Source organism: Rhinatrema bivittatum, chromosome 3, assembly GCF_901001135.1.
Source record: "Rhinatrema bivittatum chromosome 3, aRhiBiv1.1, whole genome shotgun sequence".
Lineage (NCBI taxonomy): Eukaryota > Metazoa > Chordata > Amphibia > Gymnophiona > Rhinatrematidae > Rhinatrema > Rhinatrema bivittatum.
Genome location: NC_042617.1, coordinates 523,900,461 through 523,920,558, shown reverse-complemented (window position 1 = coordinate 523,920,558; position 20,098 = coordinate 523,900,461). Strand labels below are relative to the sequence as shown.

The window sequence follows — 20,098 nt, the reverse complement described above, 5'->3', positions numbered from 1 at the left end:
CATGAAGGTGAGGCTCGACTCAGCCAGGCCTCGAGCCACCCACTGGCATTTCAACAACTCCTTATTGGAGGAGGAGGGCCTCGTGGTGGCGGTCCGGAAGTTCTGGGTGGAATGGTGCACCTTTGAGGTGGACTTTGCCTCACGGTGCCTGTGGTGGGATGTGGGGAAAATCCACCTCAAACGGCTCTGTCAGGATTACGCCAGGGGCGTTAATAGGGAGCGACGCGGAGAGATCTGGCGCCTACAGGGGGAGGTGTTGGATCTCGAAGCAGACCTCTCTGATGTTGCAGACCAAGCTCTGCAAGACGAGTACATGGAGAAGAAGCGCACCATCCGTCACCTCGAGGAGCGGCAAGGCCGGGGGCGTTTGTACGATCGCGCATCCGTTTCCTTCTGGAGATGGATTTCGGCTCGTGCTTCTTCTTTGGGTTGGAGAAGAGGAGAGGTGCCCAGAAGCAGATCACGGCCCTGGTGGCTGCCGACGGGGCCCCCTTCAGTGATGCGGAGAGGATTCGGGCGGCAGTCTGGGACTTTTACTCGACCCTCTTCTCTCTGGAACCTATTGACCCGAATGCCTGCAAGGTCTTGTGGGAGGGGCTTCCCATCATCAGGAAGAGCAGCAGAAACAAGCTGGACATGCCCCTGAGTCTGGCGAATCTTTCTGAGGCCCTGAACCGGATGCCCGACAACAAAACGCCGGGCATCGACAGGCTGATGGTTGAATTTTTTCACCACTTTTTTTGACCTGCTGGGACCTGATCTCCTGCGGGTCCTGGCGGAAGCCCTGGAGACCAGGGAGTTGCCGCTGTCATGTCGCCACGCAGTACTTATGCTGCTCCCCAAGAAAGGGGATGCTCGTGACTTGCAGAACTGGCGCCCCATCTCTCTATTGTGCACGGACTACAAAATCCTGGCCAAAGTGCTTTCGCTGCGGCTAGGGCCCGTGCTTGCTCAGGTGATCCACCCGGACCAGTCCTACACAGTCCCGGGCCGCTTGGTTTTTGATAACATCTTTTTAGTCCGAGATCTTCTCCATTACTGTTGTAGGAAGGACCTGTCGGTGGCATTTCTGTCTTTGGACCAGGAGAAAGCCTTCAACAGGATGGATCACCGCTATCTCATGCAGATCCTGCAGGAATTTGGCTTCGGCCCCCGGGTCGTGGGTCTTCTCCGCCTCCTGTACGCGTCCGCGGAGTGCCTAGTTAAGGTCAATTGGTCCTTAACAGCGCCCCTGGCATTTAAGAGGGGAGTACGTCAGGGCTGTCCCTTGTCCAGGCAACTGTACGCACTGGCCATTGAACCCTTCCTGTGCCTACAGCGCAGGAAGCTCACTGGTCTAGCGCTGCAGGACCCCGGACTTCACCTCATCCTTTCCGCTTATGCCAACGATGTGCTCCTCGTGATCCGTGACCCACTTGATATGGCAAGGATGCGAGCCTGCCAGCGGGTGTTTTCAGCTGCATCCTCCACCAAGATCAACTGGGCCAAAGTCGACACACGCCTGAGGTCGTGAGTGGCACTGCTACGGCTAGTGTCATACCGCGGGAGGGTTTTGGTGGCAAATCAGCTTGTGGCCAGCATGCTGTGGCACAAGCTGACCACCCTTACTCCCCCCACGGAGTTCTTTGTCCGGACCCAGAGAAAGTTGCTGGATTTCTTCTGGGCCGCAAGAGGCACTGGGTCTCTGTGGGTACCCTGTCTCTTCCATTGGAGGAGGGCGGCAGGGCCTTGTGTGTCTTAAGAGCCAGACACACACCTTCCGCTTACAGGCCCTACAGAGGTTCCTGTATGCAGACCCACCGCCCCCATGGCGCCTTTTGGCAGTTTTTTTCTTTTGCCAGGTAGGCGGATTGCAGTACGACTGGCAGCTGTTTGTGATCAATGCGAGAGGGTACGAACACGGCCTCTCATCGCTGCCATCTTTCTATCAAGAACTTTTTAAGTCCTGGAGCATGGTTTCCGTGACGAGGAGGCCGGCAGTCCCCACGGAGGACTTCCTTGAAGGACTCCATTTGGAGTCCTCTGTGGTATGCCGTCGGCTGGCCTCAGCCGGAACCACTGAGATCGGTCACCTCCAGTCAGGGGACTGATCTGCAGGGGTGCCGCCGTCTACTCTGGCACAGCGGATGGCCATCAGCATCCCCGCCCCCGCCACCATAGACGTAGGATTCACCCAGGCTAGGGTAACTCAGTCTGCTCTCTCAGGAAAGGGGGGTCCGCAGGCCGGAGGTCCCAGCCATTCTTCCAGCCCCCCTCCTCCGGACCTGAGTATAGGCCCCATTAGGAGGGACCCCCCTCTCTCTGCCCGCCCCCTTCCGGCCAAAAGCCTCAGTAGGCTGCATTCTTTCCCCACAGCCCCTTTCGAGGTTATCCGTTGGAAGGCACTGTACCGCCTCCTGGTCCATACAGTCCACTATCTGGCGCTCGCCTCACACCCCGACACGGTCTGGAGGAGCGTGATCAGCAGCGATAGGGGACCATGATGGGAATCTTTCTACACCTCCCCCACCCCCAGGAAGAGCGCGGACCTGGCATGGAGGGTGGCACATGGGGCAATTCTCACAAGTGGCATGATGGAGGCCATTACCGGCTCCGCGGCCTGCCCCTTTTGCCAGGCTCAGGAATCTATCACCCACGCCTACTGGTTTTGTCCCCGCCTCACCCCCTTCCTTGCATTTCTGAAAAACTTATTTTTGCGCATTTGGTTGTCCTTTTCCCCCCACCTCCTTGTCTATGGCTGTGCTGCATCAAGGCACCCAGTAGCACGAAGACGAGCCCGCCTCATCCACTATTTCCTGGCGGAGGCAAAGCATACCATCCGGTGCACCAGGGAGGCGAAACGGGCTGGCGAAGTACCAGCTCCATGCGGGTTGTTCTTTCGCTCCTTGGTGCGGTCCCGCTTAAGGGCAGAGCACGCAGTCGCCATGCAGAGGAACAACATCCCGCTATTTATTTACAGCTGACTGGATGGTTGACTGCATCCTCTGCCCACCTCCACTCCCCCCCCCCCCCCCGCCTTCACTTCTGCATGTAGGTGCCTGTTCTTTTCTCATGAGTCCCATACCCCTTCTTTCCCCCCAACTCGGTGACTCGGATCTGCGATGATGTGCTAAAGGACACTGGTGGTGCCAGTGATTCCTTTCTGCCTTTGGGCAGTGAGACCCGCTGAGTAGACTGACTACACTGACTCTTCTTCTTCTTTCTGGCCCTTCTCTAGACTGGGAGGGAGTACACACAGATCTGTAGATCGCTGCCTCCGACAATCATGGCATTTTGTTTATCGAAAGGTCGACCTCTGAATTTTGGTCCATACTTGACCCACGGGATGTGGGCAGTATGGTTTTGCAATACTTTTTTTTGACCAGAGCAGGGCGCCTTTCCGATAAAATAGGCACATGGTCAGACCTAGCAAGGAATTGCAGCAAACAACAGCATCATGGGTGACCAAGGAAGCTTATGTGCAGCAGTAGAAAGGCAGTGTAGCACTCAGCTGGCTACAGCAAGGTATCAGGAAGGGAGGAAAATGTATGCTGGGAAGGGAGAATGAGCGTGAGGGGATTGAAGATGTGTTTATAGGGATTGGGGAAGGGGAAATGAGTTTGTGAGGGCCAGAGATGTGCTCAGATGGGGTGGGGCGGGGCAATGAGTGTGTGGGGGCCAGAGATGTGCTCGGAGGGGGGAATGAGTGTGTGGGGACTAGGGATGTGCTTGGAGGGGATGGGGAAGGGGCAATGAGTGTGTGGGGGCCAGAGATGTGCTCAGAGAGGGGAATGAATGGGTGGGGGCCAGAGATGTGCTTGGAGGGGGTAGTGATAGGCTAATGTTTTTTTTATTTGTTCTACCCCACTTTTGAATTCATCTAATGTTTTTTCTTATTTCTTCTCCCTGCAGAAGATCACCTTTGTAAGAAAGCCTGTCCATACTTATTGCTCTGTTCTTGCCTGCTACTCTGTTAAATGGTTTTGATCTACTATGGCTAAAGTAAGGAACTGGGCTAAGTATGATAAAAAGTACTGCAAAGCTTGGGAAGAGGAATGTGAACTAAAAGCATGGATTCAATCTGTTGGCAATGAGAGTAAGGCTATATGCAAATTTTTGTAAATGCGAAATTTGTGCACATCATGCAGACCTTCTGCAGCATGCTAAAACAGAAAAACACGTAAAAAATGTAATTGCTTTGTCAATCTCATGTGTTTTAGGATTTTTTGGGGCTTGTTTGTTTGGAAAAAAGTGCTTGTTCTTCCATGAAAACCTGGCAAATTTGCTGTCTACCCTCAGAGGAGCACATGGGCAGACAGGCACTGACAACAAGCAACAGCATCTGGTGACCAAGGAAGATTTTATGCAGCACAGCAGACCTAACACTGAAGGGAATGAAGCACCTAACTGGCAACAATAAAAAAAAGAAGTGGTACCTGGAGGGGGAGGAATAAGTGTGCAGGGAGGGGGAATGAGTTTGAGGGGGCCAGAGATGTGCTTGGAGAGGAGATGAGGAGGAGGAATGAGTGTGAGGGGACAGATGTGTGCTTGGAGAGGGATGGGGAGGAGGAATGAGTGTGGGCTGGCAGACGAGTACTTGGAGAGAGGATGGGGAGGAGCAGTGAGTGGGGGCAGACGTGTGCTTGGAGAGGGGGAGGGGGAAAGTGTGAGGCAGACATGTGCTTGGAGAGGGGGAGGGAGAAAGACTTTTGGAGCAGATGTGTGCTTGGAGAGGGGGAGGGGGAAAGATTGGGGGGCAGACTTGCTTATTTATTTATTTGGCAGTTTTCTATACCATCAATCTGTAAATAAATACAATCTTTTTTTTTGTATTTATTTTTATTAAGGGTTTATCAAAAGTACATACAATAATAGTACAATAAACAAGTAAATTCAAACCAGTGAAGATCAAAACACATAACTCCCTGTTCCCCGAATAACCCCAGCTTTTCATCCCCTTCCCCCCTCGTCCCCCCCCCCCATCCCTACCCCCAAGCATTCCCACGTGCAGTAAGCTAGCTGTTAGTGCAAGATCTCTAGAATTCTAGCGTGTGTGAGTATCCTCAGTCATATTCTATGAAGGAGTATCCGTAGGTGTGCATATATAAACGAAGGAGGACTATCAAGGATAGTATAGGTGGCCCAATCATAAGATCAGTAATAACGCCTATGTCCAAACATTGTAAAAGGTTCGCCTTATCCCCTATGCACTCGACGTCGAGGGTCTAAGGTACTCCAAGAAGGGAGCCCAGGTTTTATCCTCCTCCTCCAGGGGCGAGGCCTGTTGATGTCTACGTATGCACATCTCGTGTGTGCTTAAACGAGCTTAAACGTGTGTAAACCATTGATCCACATTCGGTGCTGTAGAGTCTAACCATTTAGTCAATATAGCTTTCTTCCCAATGAGTGCCGCCTTTCCCAAGAATTCAGACAAACCCCTTTTACCCCCTGTTCCAATCATTCTTGTGGAGCCAAACAACCACAAATGTGGATCTAAGGGAATCACACATCTCCAAATAGAGGCACAAAATTTCAGTATATCATGCCAAAACACCTGTATTTAGGGGCATTCCCAAAATACATGGAAATAAGATCCCACTGACTGATTACATTTCCTACAGTTAGGGGAGGCACTAAGGCTGAATTGAAAGGCCCACTCCGGGGTGATAAACCCCTGCCATAAAAATTTAAACTGAGTTTCTCGCATATCTTCGTTAATAGTAGCTGCAGGAATCCGAGAAAAGGACTCCAGGAATTCCTGGAATGTCAGCGTGAAAATGGGCCACAACTTCCACTTCTCAAATAAAGACCGTAAATGTTTATGGTCTAGGCTCTTATCCCTTAGTTCCTTATATATAGTGGATATGGTAGACGGTTTGGCATGGGAACCAGAAAAAACGTCCAAGAGAGCGTTATTGCGCTTGGTGTCCTGCCAGTAATGGGGGTATTGCTGCAAAAAGTGGCGGATCTGTAAATAGGCATAAAAATCCCCCCTAGGTAGAGATAAATGATCTTGTAGTTCTGAAAAAGCATACAACACTCCCATGAGAGGATGTATTAACTGGTAAAGGAAGCAAAGTCCTTTCCTATACCATTTCAAAAATGGAGACATGCCTCTGCCTGGAAGGAAATGGGAATTGTTAATCAGGTGTGAAAGACCCGTAATGTCATTCTGTAATTGTAATATTCTACAAAAATGAGCCCATGTAGTACGGCATGTTCTCACCAATAGATGGCTTCTCAGCAAATATGGGACCTTCTTCTTCTGCCTATGCAGAAGATCATTCAGAGAGGAAACCCCATACCAGGCAGTGAAAAGTGATGTGGGGATATAAACCGATATGTCAAAAAATCCAGTCCCTGATTATGCGGAGATTACATGCTATATTATAATGATCTAAGTTAGGACACCCTAGACCCCCAGTAGCTATGGGTTGATGCAGCATCTGTAGGGGGATACGGGCTTTGCGACCCCTCCAAAGAAATTTCCGAAGAATTTGATTGAGGAGCTTAACATCTTGGGCTAATAGTCTGATGGGTAACATTTGTAAAGTATATAGCCATTTCGGCGAAATGACCATTTGGTATAGATGAATTCGTCCTTTCAAAGAAAGTGGCAAGTTACACCATCTTTGCAATGTATCCCGGGTGTAGAGGAGTTTAGAGGAAATGTTCTGTCGATAAATATCTTCCAAGGAAGCTGGGATTCGAATCCCCAGATATTTAAGTTCGGTATTAGCCCAGCGCAATGGGAATACTCCTTCCCAGGTCTGCTGCACATTGTGAGTAACATCTAATGCCTCTGATTTGTCCCTGTTAATTTTCAACCTCGCAAAGACCCCAAATTGCTCCTGTAGAGCCAGTAATGGAGGTAAAGTGGCATGTGGATTTGTCAAAAAAACAAGGACATCATCGGCAAATGCCGCTATTTTAAATACGTGCCCCGCTCTTTCAAAACCCTGTATGTTCTCATCTGTCTGAATTTTCCTGAGCAACGGGTCAGTGGTAAGTATATATAGTAATGGGGACAAGGGACACCCCTGACGTACTCCTCTTTGAATATGTACCTTTGCGGAGCATGTACCATTAACGATAATGCGGGAAGCTGGCATGTCATACAAAAGTTTGATATATTGTAAAAAGTCACCCTCAATCCATATCTAGATAATACTGAAAACATATAAGACCAAGAAACCCTGTCAAAGGCTTTTTTAGAGTCAAAACCTATAGCCAACGCTGGTATTTGCAATTGTTGACAGTATCGCATGGCTGTGAGCAATTTTAAGATGTGACTAGTGGCCTTGCGACCCTTAACAAAACCCTCTTGGGGCATAGAAATCAATTGGGGAAGTATTGAATTCAGTCGTTCAGCCAGCACATGGGCCAAAATCTTTAAGTCATTGTTTAAAAGAGAAATGGGACGGTAAGACTCTGGTTTTTCTAGGTCTTTTCCAGCTTTAGGTAAAACAATAATGTGAGCAGTATTAAAATCTTTAGGGAAAGACTGCGTAGCCAGACCTGCAGTGTAAAAATCTGTGAGTGGGGCCGTTACATGCATTCTCAACAGAGAATGCCCAAGGGCATAGCATTTATGGCCTGTAATACCTCATAGGATTGAATAGGGCGATTTAAAAAATCTCGTTGGGCCGGTATGGTATGTGGGAGGTGGATATCTGAGAAAAAGTCCTGTTCGCTATTCAGCGGCGGAGCCAATTCTGCTTTATACAGGGTCTCATAAAAAGTGTGAAAAACGTCGCAAATGTCAGAAACATCCGATACTACTTGACCCTGAATAGTACGCATTTTTGGCACTACTGTCCGGGGTTTGTGCGCCCGAATCAGGTTAGCCAGGGGTTTGCCCACTTTGTTACCAAATTTAAAATAATTATGCTGGGCCACCTGCAATGCCCTACTTGCCCGCATATGAAGTGCAATGTTCAGGTGTGCCAGCGTGCTAAAATAGGATTTTCTATGGGTTTCCGATGGATTCTGAAGCCACTGGCGTCTCGCTTGTTTGGTAAGACCTTCCAAATGTAAGATCTCGCTATTCAGACGTTTATGTCTGGCCCTTGTATAGCTAATAATCTCCCCTCTGAGGACCGCCTTACCCGCCTCCCAAAATAATAAGGGATTGTCCATATGTTGGCCATTGTGCTCTTTATACTCCAGCCATTTGTCCCTCAGGTAGTTTTGGAAATCTTTATCCCCTTTCAAACTTTGCGGAAACTGCCATATAGTCCCAGCTTGTTGTTGAACACCCAAAGTGATAGATATGGAAATAGGCGAATGGTCAGAAATTACTTGTGTTTCAATCTCCGCTCGAGATATCTTTGGAAACATTTCATCTGCAACTAAAATGTAATCTATTCTAGAGAAGGAATCATGTGGGTGAGAGTAAAATGTGTAATCCCTTTCAGTGGGATGAAGTATCCGCCAAATATCTAACAGTCCTAAATGCACTGTTAAAAACTCCACTCCTTCCCCCGGGGATCCCCCCCTGTCTCCCTGCTGAGCTGATCTGTCCAGGGTATGATCTGCCACACAATTAAGATCTCCCATCAAAAAATGTGAGCCAGTGCTGTGAGTCAATACCACATTATAAAATTGTTGCAGGTATTGCTGTGGGTTAGAATTAGGAGCATAAACATTGCAAATAGTGACCACCTTTCCCTGCCATTTGCCGATCGCGATGGCATATCTACCCTCCGGATCAATTACTGAGGTGTCCAAAATGAAATCCGCATTTTTGCTAATGAGAATTGCAACCCCTGCTTTTCAGCAGCGGGCCGCCGCAAAGATACATTCCCCTACCCAGTCCCGTTTTAATTTAAGACTTTCAGCCTCGCTTAAATGAGTTTCTTGGAGGCACACAATCTCCCCTTTCATCATTTTTAAGTGGGTTAAAACTTTTTTATGCTTAATGGGTGAGCTAAGCCCATTCACATTCCATGACACAATCTTAGACATTAGAGAAGGCAAAGAGACAGTCTTGCCGGAGAGAAAACAATGTGAACTCGGAAGGAAGAGGTCCCAGCAGCTCCTCCCTCTTAGGCACCATCTCCTTGCCTATATGGCCACCCCGCCTTAACTTCCTACAACTGTCCCATCTCCCCCATAGTACACCTTGAATTTTCCTCACACACATATTCTCAAACACATGCATTGGTATTTCACCTCCCCACATTTGTTCCCATCCCATACCATCCCCCCTTTTACCCATCCCCCCCTCCCCCACCCCCCATCTTCACTCAACTGAATATGTTTGACCTGTCCCTCCCACAGATCGTAGGGGACAGATCGAGGGATCACGCTTATGAGGCGTATGGGTGCTCCCCCCCCCGCCAATCAAGCCCTGGACCCTTACTGCTCCATCTTTAGCGGTTTAAAGTTCAGAAACCCACGGGAAGCAATAACCGAGAGAATGTGTCCAGCTATTGCATTATAAAGCGATAGAAAACAGTCTGTGTCCCTTGTCCATCGGGCCTCCGAGTAACCTTGAGCCTTCAGTCCCTTCCCCACAGAGCTTGTTTTGAGTCCAGGGAAGAATACCATCCAAAAGCTGAAACCCAGTGCGGTTAGGTCAGCTGTGCGATCCAACAGAAATTCCTGAATCTGGGCAAACCGATAGTTTTAGAGAGTGCGCTCAAGCCAGACATAATTGCTTGTCCTCTCAGGCTATCCCATATCCAGGATGCAGGAGCCTTGGAACTCAATCCTCCAGGCTCTGTATAAAGGTGAGTGCCGCTTCTGGTTCCGAGAAACTGTGCTGCACGCCATTCTGCCAAATTTTTAAGGTGGCTGGAAATTGTAGAGCAAATTTAATTTTCCGGTCAAAAAGTTTCGTACAAGCTGGAGAAAATTTTCGTCTTTGCTGGGAAACCAATACGGAATAGCCCTGGGTGAGTCGGATTTTATGCCCCTGATAAAGCAACTCCGGGCGCTTCCTATATGCTAGCCATATTCGTTGTTTATCTGCTGAGTTTAGAATCTTTGCAATGGCGATGCGCGGCCTGGTATCCGATGGACGGCGTATCCCCAGTCTATGCGCCCTTTCAACCCGCATGACTCCCTGCATGTCAGGTAGGCCCACCGCTTCCGCTAGCCACTCCTCCAAGAAGGCCCCCAGTCCTTTTTCATCCAGCGCCTCCGGCAATCCCAAAAAACGTAAGTTATCACGTCTAAGCCTGTTTTCCATATATCTAGCTTAGCTCGGCACTCCTTTAAAGCCTCCACCTGTATCTGTTTGCGGCCTCGCGGTCTTCCAAATCGCCGACCCTCCCTTCTAGGATGTCAAATCTCGGCCCTATATCTGCTAGAGCCGTCTTTACCTCAATTAAGCTCTTAGAGATCCCGGCCAGCTTGTCATCGAGGGTGGCATCCAGTGTTTCTCTCAGAACCTCCACCGTTAAAATTGTTCCCGTCGGCAGCCCTGGTTCGCTGGGTCTTGCCGCCATTTTAGGTTCCACGGCCTTCCCCTTGTCTTTTTCGCGTTCCTTTTTTCCTCCTCTAGCTTCCATCGGGGGTGAAGCTTTATTCATAAAGTTAACTATCGACATGAAGGTATTCGTCAGAGTTGATTTCATGACTATTATTCAGCCGGTAACGAACGATGCCGGTAGATGCGAGGGCAGGGCACCCAGAGCCAAGGAAGAACACGTCTGCCTCAGCACATCACCCCACGTGACCTCATAAATACAATCTTAACGGTTTACAATACAATAAAATATGAAATAATAGCATTAAAATACCAATTAAGATAAAAAATTAAAAATAATATTAGTCAAATAAAATGAAAATTAAAAACATAATTTGCCCATTTGTGGAGCTATTCTCTATCCTTATTTGCCATTTTAACTTCAATTATTATATGCCCTTTTGAAAAGCCAGGTTTTAAGATCTTTTTTAAACTTTGTGTGGTCTGTGTGGAGATAGACTACAAAGGAAAGTGCAGATAGTGATAAGAGATGATCCATGTCTTTTTACAAGCTGCGGGAAGATAGTACAGAAGGAGAACAAACATTTGGACAGGAAAGAAAGAGAATGAATGTTTAGGTGCAGGTGGCCTATTGGAGAGGGGGAAAGAGAGGGGGGGAGGGGCAGATGTGGGCTTGGAGAGGCAGTGGGGGAGGGGGAAAGAGTGTGGGGGGGATTGTGTTTCTTTTTTATTTTTCATTTTAAGGGAGCTACAGAGTTCAGTGGCTGAGACTGGAGTGGTGTTGCACCAGTCAACCATACAACTAGCCTACATGGGAGGGTGGCTAGATAGAACCCATTACTGAATAATGAATTGTGAGTTTAAAAATTTACTTTTAGTGCATACTGTCTGGAGCAATCTGTGTAATATCATGTAATCCAGAAAAGTCTGATGGACATTTTAGGGGGTTAAATATTATTGCAAGCCACTGTATTTCCTCCATACAATCACAAAAGTATTTTTTAAGTGTATAAATACCTTCTAATAAAAGTAGTTTTAATCTCATGTGTTTTGGGCTCATGTTTTTTTGGAAAATAGTGCTTGTTCTTTCATGAAAACCTGGCAACCCTGAACAGAAACTGTTTATGGTCCTGTAGTCTCATCAAACCTGCTGGCTCCATGCAGTTAAGACTGCAGTGAGAAGCTGGAAAAGAGGAAGCAGCACTCGGTAAACCTATTCACCGATTGTTTTTGTACAAAGATTGGGGTTGGGGTGAGGAAAGGGAAAATGAATTTGGCACTGGGTGTAGGGGAGAGTGAAGGGAAGGTGATGATGTTTCATGTGAATGGGAAGGAGAGGTGGAGAGGAAAGGGAAGGTTTTGATGATGCCAAGGAGTGGAGGGAAAGTGAAAAGAAAGTGATGACAGGAAGGTGAGGGAAATGGAAGGTTATAATGATGATTATGCTGGTGGGGGAGAAGAGAAAAAAAAAGGAAGGTGATGATGCCAGGGTGTGAGGGAGAGAGAAGATGATGATCATGACGCCAGGAAGTGAGGGAGAGGGCAGGTATTGCCAGGGGGTGGGAGGGAAGAGAAGGTGATTGGCATGAGGGGTGGAAGGAGAGGAAAGAAAAAGTGATGATGCCAGGGGTGGAGAGAGAGGGATGATGATGATGCCATGGTGAGAGGGAGAGGGGTAGAGGCAGAAGGAAGGTAATGATGATGCCAGGGGGTGAGAGAGAGGGCTAGAGGGAAAGGAAAACATGATGATGATGCTGGGGTGAGGAGGGGCGGATTGTGGGAAAATAGTGGCCTGGGGGATTTTTCTCCATACTGGCCCATGGGTACCCAATTACACATACAATTTGCAATTTGGTGAGTCACCAAATACAGAATAAAGGGACCATAAAATATGCACAGACAAACTGAACTGGAAATCACAACAAGTTAGACTGTATGTAATGCAGCAATGGAAAAACAGAAAATACCATCATTCCTCATAAAACATCAAACAATAAAATCAAGAACTATAAAACATCACAACAGGAAAATCATACTAAAAATATACATTTCAAAACTGCTGGTGAATAGAACCTCCAGTAATTTAACTCAGGGAAATTTTCAAAAATTTGTATATAACACCAATAAAATATTTCAAAAAGAGCAGACAGCAAATAATATTCAATAATTAAAACTAATAAGGATTTTAAAAAGCCCCTGCTGTCCCCTTCTGTGGGAGCTCTTGATTTCCAGTCACCCTGATATTGTCGAGGATTAGGAAGTTATCCTCTCTCTCTCACACATACTCACATGTCCATTTTCTCTCACACATACACTGTCACATACATACACATTCATGCTCTTATATCCACCATAACCTCTCGCTCTCACTGACACCGACACACTCTCAGGCTCTAAGACACTCTCTCCCCCTCCATACACAAACTCTTACTCCCTTGGATTTTCTCATACCACACATGCTCTCACACTCACTGGCTCCCTCACATACACACAAACACACACACCCAGGCAAGCTCCCATTCATTTTCACATCACTCCCTCCCCATCCCCCAGGCAGGCACCCATGCATTCACACACATATACACGCCCAGGCAGAGTCCCATTCATATGCATGCACACACTAAAGGCAAACCCCCCTCTCTTTTGCCAGCAACCTCGGAACCTCTCTCATTCCTCTGCTGCCACTGTCACTGCTGCCACATGGCTATTGGGAAGGTGCCGATTGCTGCTACTGACACTGAAGCCCATTCTGCTGCCTCCTCTGTGCAGGCCCCATGGTCCTCCACTTTCTCCATGCTGATCTTGTACATTGTGAGATCCGCATAGAGAAAGTGCTATTCTTGCACATTCCCAAAGATTATATGTGCCAATCACTAAAAAGTAATTTTTTTTTTTTACCTTTGCTGTCTGATCTTAGTTTTCTAATTGGTTGGTCACAGGCTTTTTTTTCCCACCTTCCCTTTCTTATTTTTTTTTTTTTGCCAATTCCTTTTATATTGTTTTTTTTTTCTGTTTCTTTTCTCTCCATCTTCTTCCCTCAAACAAACAGTCAGGTTCTCATTCTCACATACATTTCTCTCTCTCACACACACACATGCTCTCGCTGTCACATGCTCTCTCATATAAAATCATTCATACACACAATCTCTCACTGGCACATGCTGTCTGATTCTCACACACACAGGCTCTCTCTCACTCCCACATGCTGTCTTGCTCAAGCACAGGCTCTCACTGTCACATGCTGTCTCTCATACATTCATACACACAGGCTCTCACTGTCACATGCTGTCTCTCTCACACGCACAGAGGCTCTCACATGCTGTCTCTGCAAACATTCAGGTCCTCACTCTCACACACAATCTCTCAACTCATCTCATACACGCACACATACACACTCTATAGACCCTCAGCCTCTCTCTCACCTCTGGGCCTCCTCTTTGCGGGTCACCGCAGGATGGGTTCTGCAGCGGTCCTGATCTTCTCAGGCCACGGGGTCCTGCTACCGGGTCTCTTCCTCTTCTCGGGCCGCTGCGACTTGGGATTCACCCGTAAGCGCTGCTCCTCTTCTGCACGCGCTAATACTCCTCCTCCTTCCTGCCCATGCGGCTCCAGCAACGTTTACTTCTGGGGCCGCACAGGCAGGAAGGAAGAGGAGCATCAGCATGTTTAAACGCGATCTTTTTCTTCGGGCCGTGGTGACGTGAGCCTCACCACGGCCCTGCCCATCTGCCTGTCGCAGTGCCGCATGAGCCTCCCTGCGCCCGGGGGCATTGGCTCCCCTTGGGATACCACTGCTCGCGATGCCCCAGGCCCAGGCCTAGTGCTTCCACCAGCCCTGCCCGCAGGTTTCTCTTCAGGCCGCAGTGCCAGCAGATCCTCTTCTTGTCTTTGGCCAGTAAGTTTAAAAAAAAAAAATCACGTGATGGGAACGACCGGCCCACCAGGAGAAGCCCGATTCCTCAATAGGCCAATTCACCCCAGGGGTGAGGAAAAGAGGTGGAGAGGTTGAGAGAGAATGTGATGATGATGTTAGAAGATGAGAGAGAAGGGTAGAAAGAAAGGGAAGGTGGTGACAATGATGATGTTACCAGGACTGAGGAGGTGGGGAGGAGAAGCTAATGATGATAATGCAAGTGGGGAGGGAGAGGTGGTTGGAGTGGGAAGGTGATGATGTTGGATGTGGGGGTGGAGGGAGAGGGATAGGGAAGGTGATGATGCCAGGAAATGGGGAAGAGGGATGGAGGGATGGAGGGAGAGGAAAGGTGATGATGGCGGTGGTGGGGGAGAGGGAAGGTGGTGGTGATGAGGATGATGATGATTCCAGAGGGTGGGGGAAGGGATAGAGGGAAAAGCATGATGACGATGGCAGGAGAGGTGCAGAAGATAGGGAGGGAGAGAGAAGGTAATGATGCCGGGGGTGGGGGAGAGGATTAGAGGGAAAGGGGAGGTGATAATAATGCTCGGGGTGAGAACAGATGGAAAGAGAAATGAGGTGATGATGTTGCCAGTGGGTGGGGAGCAGAGAGGGAAGGTGATAATGATGGGGTGGGGATAGAAGGAAAGGAAAGGTGATGATGATTGGGGAGGAAAGAGATGGTGGGAGAAGGAAGATGATGATGCCAGGGGGTGGGGGAGGGGAAGAGGTAGAGGGCTAGAGAAAGTGATTATGATACCAGGGGGTGAGGGAGAGGGAAGAAGAAGATGGGGAGAGGGGTGATTATGATGCTGGGGAGTGGGGGAAGAGGGAAGGGAGAAGGTAATGATGCCAGGGGGCTGGAGGAAGAGAGAAGGGAAAAGAAATGTGATGGTACCAAGGGATGGGAAGCAAGGGAAGGTGATGATGATGATGGAGGGAGAGGGAAGAAAAGAGAAAGTGATGATGCGGGAAGTGGTTGATTTGCCACAACTAAGTGAACCTTGTGCCATTTGTGTCACAGAACAAAATAGGCTGAGAACTACTGCCCTAGTCTATATACTTTTGAAAGAGTAAACAACTGATTTGCGTTTACCCATTCCACTCCACTCATTATTTTATAGACCTCTATGATATCTCCCCTCAACCATCTTTTCTCCAAACTGAAGAGCCCTAACTTCTTTAGCCTTTCTTCATAAAAGAGTCATTCCATCCCCTTTTATCATTTTGATTGCCTTTCTGGATTGCAGAACACAGCAATCCCAGCAAGGGGTGTGCGCTTGTGAGAGCGTGTGCTGGGTGGGGGAGGGAATGGTGAGAGAGTGTGAGCATGCTAAACTTGTGCTGGTGGAGTGAGAGACTGTGTAGAGTGGGTAGTGGGGTAGAGAAAGCGAGAAGATGCTTAGTGGGTGGGGGGTGGACAGAGAGAACCGGCACTGAGCAATTGGCAGGATGGAGAGAGAAAGAATGTAGAGTGTGGGGAAGAAAGAGAAGATGCTGGCACAGTGGAAAGAGGGTAACGCGATTGGGGTGATTCTAGTTTCAAGGTTTGGAGAGAGGAAAATATTGGGGGAGAGGAGGGAAAGAGAAGAAGAGATGCTGGGCACTATGGGCAGAGGGCAAAGAGAAGGATGTGCTGGGTAGAGGTGAGGAAAGAGATTAAAGGGGAGGGGGCTGCTGTGCAAGAGCCAATGGTGTCAAAGAAAGAGCTTTCCTGGAGCTGGTGCCAGCAAGTCTCAGAGGAGCGCACAAGACCAGAGGTTTACCTAGGGTGCCCAATACCCTGGCACCAGCCCTGAGTCCAGCAGCACAGGAAAGAAAAGACTCGGAGTGAGGGCAGAAGAGGGAGAGAGAAAGCATGCCATGAGGTTCCCTGGAGGAGGAAGCCATAGGGTGCAGTAGGGATGGGGAAGGGAGGGACACCGTGACATGAGGAGTGTAAGGTCGACCCCTGCCCTCACCCTCACATCTTGTTCCTCTGCTGTTACAAAGGTCCCAGCATTCTTGCCACCAGTGAGGAATTTCCTGGTGCACTGTTGCCAGAATGACTCTGCTTAGACACCTGATGTGTTCAGAGCCTCTGCAGGAAAAGAAGCTGCTATGGTCAGAGCCAACCCTTCCCACCAGTCAGCGGAGAGAGAGGAACCAACACCACCGTTATTTATTTATTTATTATTTATATACCGTCATTCAGTGGTACTATCACAATGGTTTACAATTTGATAATAATATATAATTCTAAAATACAATCAAAAAGACACTATAAACAATGCATAATAAAGCTTCGGTATTACAGAGACCATAACTAAAATCATTTTCATAAAATACATATAAAATCTAAAACATAGGATTAAATCAATTATGAAATAAATCATATAAAATATAAATAAGAAGGTTAAAGAAAAGAAGAGAAAAAGGAAGAGGTAAGGATAAGTTTTCAGCATTGCTCTCGTTGTTATTTAATTCCATTGCCTTAAAATTCAATAAATATTAAAATTAAGTATCTGGAAAAAAAGAACTGCTTCTGGATACTACTCTCTGTCATTAAAAGCGTTCTCAAAAAGTCATGTTTTTAATTTTTTTTAAATAATTTAATATTTGTTTGTAGCCTGAGTTCAATAGGTAGCTCATTCCATAGCTTAGGCCCTGCTATGGATAAACTGCATTCTCTCACTTGACTTAGATGTGCTGAGTGTATTGATGGAACTATGAGTAGGCCTTTATTAGCCGATCTTAAAATTCTCTGAGGTTTATTTATGTATGTATGTATGTATTTATTTATTTATTTATTTATTTAACGGCTTTTATATACCGGAGTTCATGTACTAGTACATACCACTTCGGTTTACACAGAACCAATATTGGAAAATTACATCAAACAAGTGGGTATAAAATAACAACAAGGCTAACTTAGTAGAAACTTAGAACTAGAGGTAAAGGAGAGAACAGGACCAAGTGGTAACAGATCAATGTAAATAGCTAAATAATAAATACAAATATTTATTTTATGCAATCTAATTGTAGTATTTATCCATTCAGTTTGCTCACCATAAATCAATTTATGCAAGATGCAGAGTACTTTGTATTGTGTACGATATTTTATTGGGAGCCAATGTAATTTCATTAATATCGGTGTTATATGATCATTCCTCCTTGTACCTGTTAGGACCCTTGCAGCAGTGTTCTGAAGAAACTGAAGTGATCTTATAGCTGTGGTTGGTAGGCCTAACAATAATGAGTTGCAATAATCTGTTCCAGAGAAAATCAGTGATTGTAAGACGGTTCTAAAGTTACTTTCATCTAACAGAGGTTTTAGCAGTCTTAGAGTCATAAGTTTGTTATACCCCTCCTTCAATTTGATAGCGATATGTTTCTTGAAATTAAGTTGTGAGTCGATGATAACTCCTAGATCTCTGGCGAGATCTGTTGGTTTGATGTTACCGCCTTCATGTGTAACTAGGTCTGGATATACTATGTCTTTTTGCTTCCTTTCTAGTAAGACAATTTTAGTCTTGTTAATGTTTAGAACTAATTTTAAATGTGTAAGTAATTGCTTTATAATATCCAAACAAAGAGCGGAAACAGTTCATTTATTACCAACCATCCTTATAATACATTTTTACAAAGAGGACAATGTCATCAGACCTTAGTGCTACAATTTTTAATCCACTGTCTCTCGCCACGCAATGGGCCGCCAACAGCATCAGCCATTTATAAGCACTATAATGTAATCACTTGACGTTGTGGGGAGAAACACTGGATTAAAAATTGTTGCACTAAGGTCCGATGATGTTGTCCTCTTTGTAAAAATGTATTATAAGGATGGTTGGTAATAAATGAATTGTTTCCTCTCTTTGGATATTATTAATAGCAAGGGGATTTTGCTTCTGTTTAGTAATTGTTTTATTACATTTAAGTACATATCTGTGAGTTTGTATATTTTTTCAAGAGTATCTTGTATAGGTATTAAAATTTGAATATCGTTGGCGTATATGAAATGGGTTAGTCTAGCCCTGCTAATAGATGACAGAGTGGGAGTAAGTAAATATTGAACAGCGTAGCAGATAGTGCCGATCAAGTGATATATTATCTGATTTTACATTCTTAATTTGGACCTGATATGTACGGTTTGATATTTATCTGATGTGTTATTATATATTTGTCCCTGATAAATTCCTAATGGAACCTAATTATAAGAAGAATGTTTTATCTTTTATTTTATATTTCTTGCTAGATATTTCTTGAATTCTACTATATTACAGTAAATGTGTTCTTTTCATTCCTTATTAAATTAGCTGTAAAGGGCTGACACATGCCTAATTATAAAACCATATATTTTCAAAGAGAAAACAGGGAAGTAGAAAATTGGATGCTTTTTCAAACTAAAAAAAAAGATTGATAGCAGCTAGAATTAAAATTTGAGGACAGAAAATAGACATAAAACTCCATACCCAAGTGTTATAAGGCTGAGCTGCTTTCTTCCTTCCTTCCTCTGGTTGATCTGCTCTGTCACCTGCTGAGGGAGAGCTATGCCTCTTTATAAAGGCTTCTGCAGCCTGAGTGCTTTCACTTTCAAAGGTTAATGGTTTCTTGGAAATCACAGGTTTATGAAGAGAAGTGATGTTTTCACTGGCTGCTGCAAGCTTTTTGTAGATTAATACAGAACATTTTTAATCATTGTTTAAATTGTTAAGGTCACCTTTTTCCTAAATGTGCCCCTGTTTTACATGGATGGCATGGGGGAGGGGGCCAGATTAAGCAGGGCAATTGCCCGGGGCCTCCAAGGGGCCCTGTAGCCGAAAGGAGCATGGTGGCAGAATCTGGGCAGCGGTGATCTTTAGGTTGTAGAGACCACAGAGAGAACTGGCACAGAGCCCGTGAGTCAGCCGACAAATGCTCACAGGCCCTGCAGCAGCACGACCCCTCCTCCTGTATGGGTTCCTGTTAGCCAGAGGTGCTTCTATCAAGAGGCAGAATGGGACGGTGGCCTCAGGTTGTAAAAGTTTAGAGTGGCAAAATGTGCCCCTCAAAACACCCCTGTGGCAGCCGCCTCACCCTGCATCTACACCCTGACAAAAAAAAAAAATCACCAACCGCCCCAAATAGTGGCAATGCCCATGAGGATCCCAGGCCCTGAGGACAGAAAGGCAAACCAAGTGCCGGCAGCCCAGAATTCTGATGTACTTGTGGGGTTCCCAGGCCCTGTGAGCCAAAATCATTAGCGATGGCAGCGCAGGATTATGACATGCTCGACCGGTTCCCAGAGCCGCAGGCAGGAAAACAAACCCCAAGCCGGCAGTGCTTGATTATGACATGCCCATGAGGATTGCAAGCTCCACGGGCAGGAGGAACAAGACGTGATGATTGAGGTGTGAGGGACATGGTGGGGGTGACTGAGAGAGAATGGCAGGGCTGGGAGAAGGGAATAAGTGAATGATATTGGATGGAAGGAAAGGGTGGGGTAAGTATGTGAGAGGGGAGGGAAGGGATGCAAAGGGGGCTGAGTGAGAGGGAATGAAAGGGAACGGGGGTAAGTGAATGAGGTTCTTACTGTTTGAGTGCTGGCATTTAGTACCAATTTGGTATGCAATGTTTACAATATAGTAAATATCGTTCATGGCTTTCTGAGGGTCAAGCCCAAAACCAATGCTCATCCAGTCCTGGTTTTACCCCATTGCATTCTGGGTCTTATTCTGATTTCTCCATTGCATTCTGGATCTTGCTTTTGTTAGGGAATGCAATAGGGAAATCAGAATAAGATCCAGAATGCA

At 46.6% G+C, this 20,098-nt stretch overlaps 1 protein-coding gene across 1 annotated transcript in view; it reads right to left on the bottom strand.

The window, feature by feature from the left end:
* The window catches only part of LOC115088215 (interferon-induced very large GTPase 1-like), a 37,882-nt gene extending 19,053 nt beyond the window's left edge, over window positions 1-18,829 (bottom strand). Inside the window, exon 1 of the mRNA XM_029596257.1 lies at window positions 18,779-18,829. The gene's annotated coding sequence lies outside the window, so the exon portion shown is untranslated. The remainder of the gene's footprint in view (window positions 1-18,778) is intronic.
* Window positions 18,830-20,098: the final 1,269 nt, after the last annotated feature.